The sequence below is a fragment of the Erinaceus europaeus genome, chromosome 15 (genome assembly GCF_950295315.1).
Source record: "Erinaceus europaeus chromosome 15, mEriEur2.1, whole genome shotgun sequence".
In the NCBI taxonomy this organism is placed as follows: domain Eukaryota; kingdom Metazoa; phylum Chordata; class Mammalia; order Eulipotyphla; family Erinaceidae; genus Erinaceus; species Erinaceus europaeus.
The window spans coordinates 95,137,949-95,147,401 of record NC_080176.1 but is presented as its reverse complement, the minus strand read 5'-3'; the positions used below and the strand labels follow the sequence as shown (position 1 = coordinate 95,147,401).

Sequence of the window (9,453 nt, the reverse complement as noted above, 5' to 3'; positions counted from 1 at the left end):
CACAGGACATTGCTGAGTGCCCACAGGACAGTGCTGAGTGCCCACAGAATAGTGCTGAGTGCTCACAGGATCATACTGAGTGTTCACAGGACCGTGCTGAGTGCTGAGGGACTGTGCTGAGTGTTCACAGGAATGTGTTGAGTGCTCACAGGATCATACTGAGTGTTCACAGGACCGTGCTGAGTGCTGAGGGACTGTGCTGAGTGTTCACAGGAATGTGTTGAGTGCCCACAGGATCATGGTGAGTGCTCACAGGACAGTGCTGAGTGATGGGGGACCATGCTGAGTGCTCACAGGACCATGCTTAGTGCTCACAGAATAGTGCTGGGGGACTGTGGAGCGCTAACAGGACTGTACTGAGTGCTGGGGGACCATGCTGAGTGCTCACAGAACAGTGCTGATTGCTGGGGGATGGTGCGGAGTGCTCACAGGACTGTGCTGAGTACCTTCTGGCTGGGCAGGAACCCCGGTGCTGTCCCGGCACTGCTGACCCTGAGCTGGGCTCCCCAGGACGCAGAGCTGGGCGGGCGCAGGTTCCTGCCCTCGTTCTCGCCGCGCGGGGGTGTCTCCCTTAGCCGCCCACCTCAGTGATCAGGACAGCAGGCGGGGCCGCGGCCCACTCCCGGCTTTCCGCGTCCAGCCGCCAGGCACCCGATGCCACAGATAGTGTCACCGGCCACAGGGCTTTGCTCCACGACTGGGTATCGGAAACTCTGTGCCGCATAACTGTTTTCCGCTCCGAGTGCAGTGTGGGCCACCCTGTGCCGTGCCCAGTGCAGTGTGGGCCTCCTCCTCCCGTGCCCCAGTGCAGTGAGGGCCACCCTGTGCTGTGCCCAGTGCAGTGTGGGCCTCCTCCTCCCGTGCCCCAGAGCAGTGTGGGCCTCCTCCCATGCCCCAGAGCAGTGTGGGCCTCCTCCTCCAGTGCCCCAGTGCAGTGTGGGCCACCCTGTGCCGTGCCCAGTGCAGTGTGGGCCTCCTCCTCCCGTGCCCCAGAGCAGTGTGGGCCTCCTCCCATGCCCCAGAGCAGTGTGGGCCTCCTCCTCCAGTGCCCCAGTGCAGTGTGGGCCACCCTGTGCCGTGCCCAGTGCAGTGTGGGCCTCCTCCTCCCGTGCCCAAGAGCAGTGTGGGCCTCCTCCTCCCGTGCCCAGTGCAATGTGGGCCTCCTCCTCCCGTGCCCCAGTGCAGTGTGGGCATCCTCCTCCCGTGCCCCAGTGCAGTGTGGGCATCCTCCTCCCCTGCCCCAGTGCAGTGTGGGCCTCCTCCTCCCCTGCCCCAGTGCAGTGTGGGCCTCCTCCTCCCGTGCCCCAGTGCAGTGTGGGCCTCCTCCTCCCGTGCCCCAGTGCAGTGTGGGCCTCCTCCTCCCGTGCCCAGTGCAGTGTGGGCCTCCTCCTCCCGTGCCCCAGTGCAGTGTGGGCCTCCTCCTCCCGTGCCCCAGTGCAGTGTGGGCCTCCTCCTCCCGTGCCCCATTGCAGTGTGGGCCTCCTCCTCCCGTGCCCCAGTGCAGTGTGGGCCTCCTCCTCCCCTGCCCCAGTGCAGTGTGGGCCTCCTCCTCCCCTGCCCCAGTGCAGTGTGGGCCTCCTCCTCCCGTGCCCCAGTGCAGTGTGGGCCCCCTCCTCCCGTGCCCCAGTGCAGTGTGGGCCTCCTCCTCCCGTGCCCCAGTGCAGTGTGGGCCTCCTCCTCCCGTGCCCCATTGCAGTGTGGGCCTCCTCCTCCCGTGCCCCAGTGCAGTGTGGGCCTCCTCCTCCCCTGCCCCAGTGCAGTGTGGGCCTCCTCCTCCCCTGCCCCAGTGCAGTGTGGGCCTCCTCCTCCCGTGCCCCATTGCAGTGTGGGCCTCCTCCTCCCGTGCCCCAGTGCAGTGTGGGCCTCCTCCTCCCCTGCCCCAGTGCAGTGTGGGCCTCCTCCTCCCGTGCCCCAGTGCAGTGTGGGCCTCCTCCTCTCGTGCACCAGAGCAGTGTGGGCCTCCTCCTCCCGTGCCCAGTGCAGTGTGGGCCTCCTCCTCCCCTGCCCCAGAGCAGTGTGGGCCTCCTCCTCCCCTGCCCCAGAGCAGTGTGGGCCTCCTCCTCCCGTGCCCCAGTGCAGTGTGGGCCTCCTCCTCCCGTGCCCCAGTGCAGTGTGGGCCTCCTCCTCCCGTGCCCAGTGCAGTGTGGGCCTCCTCCTCCCGTGCCCCAGTGCAGTGTGGGCCTCCTCCTCCCGTGCCCCAGTGCAGTGTGGGCCTCCTCCTCCCGTGCCCCAGTGCAGTGTGGGCATCCTCCTCCCGTGCCCCAGTGCAGTGTGGGCATCCTCCTCCCCTGCCCCAGTGCAGTGTGGGCCTCCTCCTCCCCTGCCCCAGTGCAGTGTGGGCCTCCTCCTCCCGTGCCCCAGTGCAGTGTGGGCCTCCTCCTCCCGTGCCCCAGTGCAGTGTGGGCATCCTCCTCCCGTGCCCCAGAGCAGTGTGGGCCTCCTCCTCCCGTGCCCCAGTGCAGTGTGGGCATCCTCCTCCCGTGCCCCAGTGCAGTGTGGGCCTCCTCCTCCCGTGCCCCAGTGCAGTGTGGGCCTCCTCCTCCCGTGCCCCATTGCAGTGTGGGCCTCCTCCTCCCCTGCCCCAGTGCAGTGTGGGCCTCCTCCTCCCCTGCCCCAGTGCAGTGTGGGCCTCCTCCTCCCCTGCCCCAGTGCAGTGTGGGCCTCCTCCTCCCATGCCCCATTGCAGTGTGGGCCTCCTCCTCCCGTGCCCCAGTGCAGTGTGGGCCTCCTCCTCCCCTGCCCCAGTGCAGTGTGGGCCTCCTCCTCCCGTGCCCCAGTGCAGTGTGGGCCTCCTCCTCTCGTGCACCAGAGCAGTGTGGGCCTCCTCCTCCCGTGCCCAGTGCAGTGTGGGCCTCCTCCTCCCGTGCCCCAGAGCAGTGTGGGCCTCCTCCTCCCCTGCCCCAGAGCAGTGTGGGCCTCCTCCTCCCGTGCCCCAGTGCAGTGTGGGCCTCCTCCTCCCGTGCCCAGTGCAATGTGGGCCTCCTCCTCCCGTGCCCAGTGCAGTGTGGGCCTCCTCCTCCCGTGCCCCAGAGCAGTGTGGGCCTCCTCCTCCCCTGCCCCAGAGCAGTGTGGGCCTCCTCCTCCCGTGCCCCAGTGCAGTGTGGGCCTCCTCCTCCCGTGCCCCAGTGCAGTGTGGGCCTCCTCCTCCCGTGCCCAGTGCAGTGTGGGCCTCCTCCTCCCATGCCCCAGAGCAGTGTGGGCCTCCTCCTCCCGTGCCCCAGTGCAGTGTGGGCCTCCTCCTCCCATGCCCCAGTGCAGTGTGGGCCTCCTCCTCCCGTGCCCAGTGCAGTGTGGGCCTCCTCCTCCCGTGCCCCAGAGCAGTGTGGGCCTCCTCCTCCCGTGCCCAGTGCAGTGTGGGCCTCCTCCTCCCGTGCCCCAGAGCAGTGTGGGCCTCCTCCTCCCGTGCCCCAGAGCAGTGTGGGCCTCCTCCTCCCATGCCCCAGTGCAGTGTGGGCCTCCTCCTCCCGTGCCCAGTGCAGTGTGGGCCTCCTCCTCCCTTGCCCCAGAGCAGTGTGGGCCTCCTCCTCCCCTGCCCCAGAGCAGTGTGGGCCTCCTCCTCCCGTGCCCCAGTGCAGTGTGGGCCTCCTCCTCCCGTGCCCCAGTGCAGTGTGGGCCTCCTCCTCCCGTGCCCAGTGCAATGTGGGCCTCCTCCTCCCGTGCCCAGTGCAGTGTGGGCCTCCTCCTCCCGTGCCCAGTGCAGTGTGGGCCTCCTCCCGTGCCCAGTGCAGTGTGGGCCTCCTCCTCCCGTGCCCCAGAGCAGTGTGGGCCTCCTCCTCCCGTGCCCCAGTGCAGTGTGGGCCTCCTCCTCCCGTGCCCAGTACAGTGTGGGCCTCCTCCTCCCGTGCCCAGTGCAATGTGGGCCTCCTCCTCCCGTGCCCAGTGCAGTGTGGGCCTCCTCCTCCCGTGCCCCAGAGCAGTGTGGGCCTCCTCCTCCCGTGCCCCAGAGCAGTGTGGGCCTCCTCCTCTCGTGCACCAGAGCAGTGTGGGCCTCCTCCTCCCGTGCCCAGTGCAGTGTGGGCCTCCTCCTCCCGTGCCCCAGAGCAGTGTGGGCCTCCTCCTCCCCTGCCCCAGAGCAGTGTGGGCCTCCTCCTCCCGTGCCCCAGTGCAGTGTGGGCCTCCTCCTCCCGTGCCCCAATGCAGTGTGGGCCTCCTCCTCCCGTGCCCAGTGCAGTGTGGGCCTCCTCCTCCCATGCCCCAGAGCAGTGTGGGCCTCCTCCTCCCGTGCCCCAGTGCAGTGTGGGCCTCCTCCTCCCATGCCCCAGTGCAGTGTGGGCCTCCTCCTCCCGTGCCCAGTGCAGTGTGGGCCTCCTCCTCCCGTGCCCCAGAGCAGTGTGGGCCTCCTCCTCCCGTGCCCAGTGCAGTGTGGGCCTCCTCCTCCCGTGCCCCAGTGCAGTGTGGGCCTCCTCCTCCCGTGCCCAGTGCAATGTGGGCCTCCTCCTCCCGTGCCCAGTGCAGTGTGGGCCTCCTCCTCCCGTGCCCCAGAGCAGTGTGGGCCTCCTCCTCCCGTGCCCCAGTGCAGTGTGGGCCTCCTCCTCCCGTGCCCAGTGCAGTGTGGGCCTCCTCCTCCCGTGCCCAGTGCAGTGTGGGCCTCCTCCTCCCGTGCCCCAGAGCAGTGTGGGCATCCTCCTCCCGTGCCCAGTGCAGTGTGGGCCTCCTCCTCCCGTGCCCCAGAGCAGTGTGGGCCTCCTCCTCCCGTGCCCCAGTGCAGTGTGGGCCTCCTCCTCCCGAGCCCCAGAGCAGTGTGGGCCTCGTCCTCCCATGCCCCAGTGCAGTGTGGGCCACCCTGTGCCGTGCCCAGTGCAGTGTGGGCCTCTTCCTCCCGTGCCCCAGTGCAGTGTGGACCACCCTGTGCCGTGCCCAGTGCAGTGTGGGCCTCCTCCTCCTCCCATGCCCCAGAGCAGTATGGGCCTCCTCCTCCTCCCGTGCCCCAGAGCAGTGTGGGCCTCCTCCTCCCGTGCCCAGTGCCGTGTGGGCCTCCTCCTCTCGTGCCCCAGTGCAGTGTGGGCCTCCTCCTCCCGTGCCCCAGAGCAGTGTGGGCCTCCTCCTCCCGTGCCCCAGTGCAGTGTGGGCCTCCTCCTCCCCTACCCCAGTGCAGTGTGGGCCTCCTCCTCCCGTGCCCCAGTGCAGTGTGGGCCTCCTCCCGTGCCCTAGAGCAGTGTGGGCCTCCTCCTCCCGTTCCCAGTGCAGTGTGGGCCTCCTCCTCCCGTGCCCCAGTGCAGTGTGGGCATCCTCCTCCCGTGCCCCAGAGCAGTGTGGGCCTCCTCCTCCCCTGCCCCAGAGCAGTGTGGGCCTCCTCCTCCCGTGCCCCAGTGCAGTGTGGGCCTCCTCCTCCCGAGCCCCAGAGCAGTGTGGGCCTCCTCCTCCCATGCCCCAGTGCAGTGTGGGCCACCCTGTGCCGTGCCCAGTGCAGTGTGGGCCTCCTCCTCCCGTGCCCCAGTGCAGTGTGGGCCACCCTGTGCCGTGCCCAGTGCAGTGTGGGCCTCCTCCTCCTCCCATGCCCCAGAGCAGTATGGGCCTCCTCCTCCTCCCGTGCCCCAGAGCAGTGTGGGCCTCCTCCTCCCATGCCCAGTGCCGTGTGGGCCTCCTCCTCTCGTGCCCCAGTGCAGTGTGGGCCTCCTCCTCCCGTGCCCCAGAGCAGTGTGGGCCTCCTCCTCCCGTGCCCCAGAGCAGTGTGGGCCTCCTCCTTCCGTGCCCCAGTGCAGTGTGGGCCTCCTCCTCCCGTGCCCAGAGCAGTGTGGGCCTCCTCCTCCCGTGCCCCAGAGCAGTGTGGGCCTCCTCCTCCCGTGCCCAGTGCAGTGTGGGCCTCCTCCTCCCGTGCCCAGTGCAGTGTGGGCCTCCTCCTCCCGTGCCCCAGAGCAGTGTGGGCCTCCTCCTCCCGTGCCCCAGTGCAGTGTGGGCCTCCTCCTCCCGGGCACCAGAGCAGTGTGGGCCTCCTCCTCCCGTGCCCCAGTGCAGTGTGGGCCTCCTCCTCCCTGCCCCAGAGCAGTGTGGGCCTCCTCCTCCCGTGCCACAGAGCAGTGTGGGCCTCCTCCTCCCGTGCCCCAGAGCAGTGTGGGCCTCCCCCTCCCGTGCCCCAGAGCAGTGTGGGCCTCCCCCTCCCGTGCCCCAGAGCAGTGTGGGCCTCCTCCTCCCGTGCCCCAGTGCAGTGTGGGCCTCCTCCTCCCGTGCCCCAGAGCAGTTTGGGCCTCCTCCACCCGTGCCCCAGTGCAGTGTGGGCCTTCTCCTCCCGTGCCCCAGTGCAGTGTGGGCCTCCCCATGCCCCAGTGCCGTGTGGGCCTCGTCCTCCCGTGCCCCAGTGAAGTGTGGGCCTCCTCCTCCCATGCCCCAGTGCAGTGTGGGCCTCCTCCTCCCGTGCCCAGTGCAGTGTGGGCCTCCTCCTCCCGTGCCCCAGAGCAGTGTGGACCTCCTCCTCCCGTGCCCCAGTGCAGTGTGGGCCTCCTCCTCCCGTGCCCCAGTGCTGTGTGGGCCTCCCCATGCCCCAGTGCCGTGTGGGCCTCCTCCTCCCGTGCCCCAGTGCAGTGTGGGCCTCCTCCTCCCATGCCCCAGTGCAGTGTGGGCCTCCTCCTCCCGTGCCCAGTGCTGTGTGGGCCTCCTCCTCCCGTGCCCCAGAGCAGTGTGGGCCTCCTCCTCCCGTGCCCCATTGCAGTGTGGGCCTCCTCCTCCCGTGCCCCAGAGCAGTGTGGGCCTCCTCCTCCCGTGCCCCAGAGCAGTGTGGGCTTCCTCCTCCCGTGCCCCAGTGCAGTGTGGGCCTCCTCCTCCCGTGCCCCAGAGCAGTGTGGGTCTCCTCCTCCCGTGCCCCTGAGCAGTGTGGGCCTCCTCCTCCCGTGCCCCAGTGCAGTGTGGGCCTCCTCCTCCCGTGCCCCAGAGCAGTGTGGGCCTCCTCCTCCCGTGCCCCAGTGCAGTGTGGGCCTCCTCCTCCCGTGCCCCAGTGCAGTGTGGGCCTCCTCCTGTGCCCCAGTGCAGTGTGGGCCTCCTCCCGTGCCCCAGAGCAGTGTGGGCCTCCTCCTCCTGTGCCCCAGAGCAGTGTGGGCCTCCTCCTCCCGTGCCCCAGTGCAGTGTGGGCCTCCCCGTGCCGTACCCCACCGCACCCGCACTTTCCTGCTCAGTGTTGTGTCACCTGCTCTAGCTGCTGACTCCCTCATTGCGGCCCCCGCGCCCCAGTCCTTGTGTGACCCCATGCTGAGTTCTCCCTCTTTGCTCCTTCCTGGTGCTCCGCACCCTTCCCGCCTCCTCGCTGAAAGACCAAGACTTCTTGTGGCCGCTCTGTTTCAAGCAGCCTAGACCGCCCTGCCCTTCGCCCCAGAGACAGGTTCTTGGCGGCAGGGTTCCTCGCGGTCACCCCTGTCGGTCGCTGGGTGGAGGAGTCCCGCCCTGCGGCACGGTCCCGGTGCTGCCCTGCCGTCTTCTCTGCCGGCTTCACTCCTCAGGAGCGGGTGGTGGTCCGGCTGGTGCGCATTTCCCCAGGCGTCTTGCTCCGTTCTCACTGAGCGCCCTGAGCCGCGACGTGGCCCGTCCCTCTCCTCGGGCTCCTCAGACCCCTCTCCTCTGCCGAGTGAGTCTATTGATTTGTCCTCAAGCTCCTGGCTCTGCCTTCTTATCTTCTCTGTACTATCGATCCCGCTCAGTGAGATTTTTATTTCTATTACTTATTTGTCGGTTTCATAATTGGTATTTGTTGCCAGAGCATTTGTAACTCACGTCTGCTACTGGAGGTGCCCGGCTCCGTCTCGCTGGCAGCTGACTTGTCTGACCCCATGGAGAGTTTCGGGAGGACGTGGGTCCCCACACCTGGCCTGGCGAGGGCTCTCCCGTTTAGATCTGGTGTGTGCACCCCGGAGGGCAGGGAAAGCAAGTAGAGAGCAGAACGAAGTCACGAGACTCACCCGCCAGGACTCTGAAAGTGGACGTTCTGATATCAGCCACGGGGACCGGGACCCGAGACCAGGACGGGGGCCAGATCAGGACCAGGACCGGCAGGTGGGGGGAGGAGGGGTGGGACACACAGACCGACCCTCTGGAAGCACGAAACTCACGTCCAGCAGCATAGGGCTGAGCGGCACACGCTGACCACAGAGAGGCCTTTCTGGAGTTCTGCCCCATAATCCCCTGCCGCACAGCCCACCCAAGACAGGACGCAGCTGGGCCTGTGAAGAGCCAGGGACCTGCAGACGCTGGGCCTCTCAGGACAGGGCATCCCTGGGGGGATCCTAAGGGGATGGACAGGGCAGCCTTGAGGGGGTAGACAGGGCAGTCCTGGGGGGAGCCAGAGGGGGTGGGCAGGGCAGCCCTGGGGAGGAAGCCTGGGGGTAGACAGGGCAGCCCTGGGGGGATCCTAAGGGGATGGACAGGGCAGTCCTGGGGGGAGCCTGAGGGGGTGGGCAGGGCTGCCCTGGGGAGGAAGCCTGGGGGTGGACAGGGCAGCCCTGGCAGAGAGCCTCCTGCTTTGGGACTCCATTGCAGGGCCCCTGTGCTGCCCAGCACCATCCCTGGCTGGACAGGAAGCCCCAGAGCAGGCCCCAGCCAGCAGTCCAGTGCTCTCCACCCAGCATCGCAGAGGGCACTGTGGCAAGTGCCCCAGCAGCTGTCACCCTGCAGACCTCAGCCTTGACGCTCACGCGAAGATCAGAGAGCAGCAGTAGCTGCCCAGAGGGAACGCCTGGCTCGCGGCATCTCTCTCCCCCTCGTGCTACCAAATCAACCCAAACGCCGGGAGGCTGTGGGGATCAGAAAGGCAGCAGCTGACGTCCCAACACGTCCAGATAATCCAGTCAGAAGTCTCGGGGACTCGGCGAAACCGAGACGCGGGAGTAGCACGCTCGCACGGGGTGCTTTCAGGAAGGGGGAAGCTGCCAAAGCAGGCTCCTCCCTCGTGCAGGGAGAGCCCCATGCAGTCCCCACACCACCATAAGCCAGACTGAGCTGTGCTGCAAAGGGAAACGCAGATGAAAACAGGAGAGGAGCAGCAGTGGGACAGTAGAGGGGTGAGCGGTTTAGGGAGCAGGATGCTGGCACAGCCTGGCTGGCTCTTCAGGAGCCCCCGGCCCACTGCCTGCTCCCCCTGTGCTGCCGTGGGTGTCCCCTGCCCAGGGGCTGGTGGGCCCAGGTGCGGTGGACGCCAGGCCGGGGCCACTCCTCCCAGAGGTCGTGGAGCAGGCGGTATTTCTGGGCATGGCCTCAGAGGCGGTGCCGGCGAGGGAGTCGGGAGGGTGAGTGCCTGGCGTGCTGTGCTGACCCACCTTTCCTGACGCAGAGTCGTCTGTCTGTCTACCTGTCTGCTGGCTCCCCGGCTCCCCTGCCCGCCAGCCATGGCGGGGGCTGTCCCCCGTCATGCCGTCCTCTTGGGCCTGTTTCATCCTTTCTGTCGTCTTTGTTCACGTTGTTTTTACTCATTTTAAAAAAATGTTTCCAGAATTATACTTAATTGCTGGGAACGTTGATTTTTCTTGAGTGACA

General features: G+C 67.9%; 1 protein-coding gene across 9 annotated transcripts in view; it reads left to right on the top strand.

Annotated features, from left to right (window-relative positions):
• ATP9B (ATPase phospholipid transporting 9B (putative)) overlaps positions 1-9,453 on the top strand; it is a 68,415-nt gene that overhangs the window by 1,958 nt on the left and 57,004 nt on the right. The window lies entirely within an intron of this gene.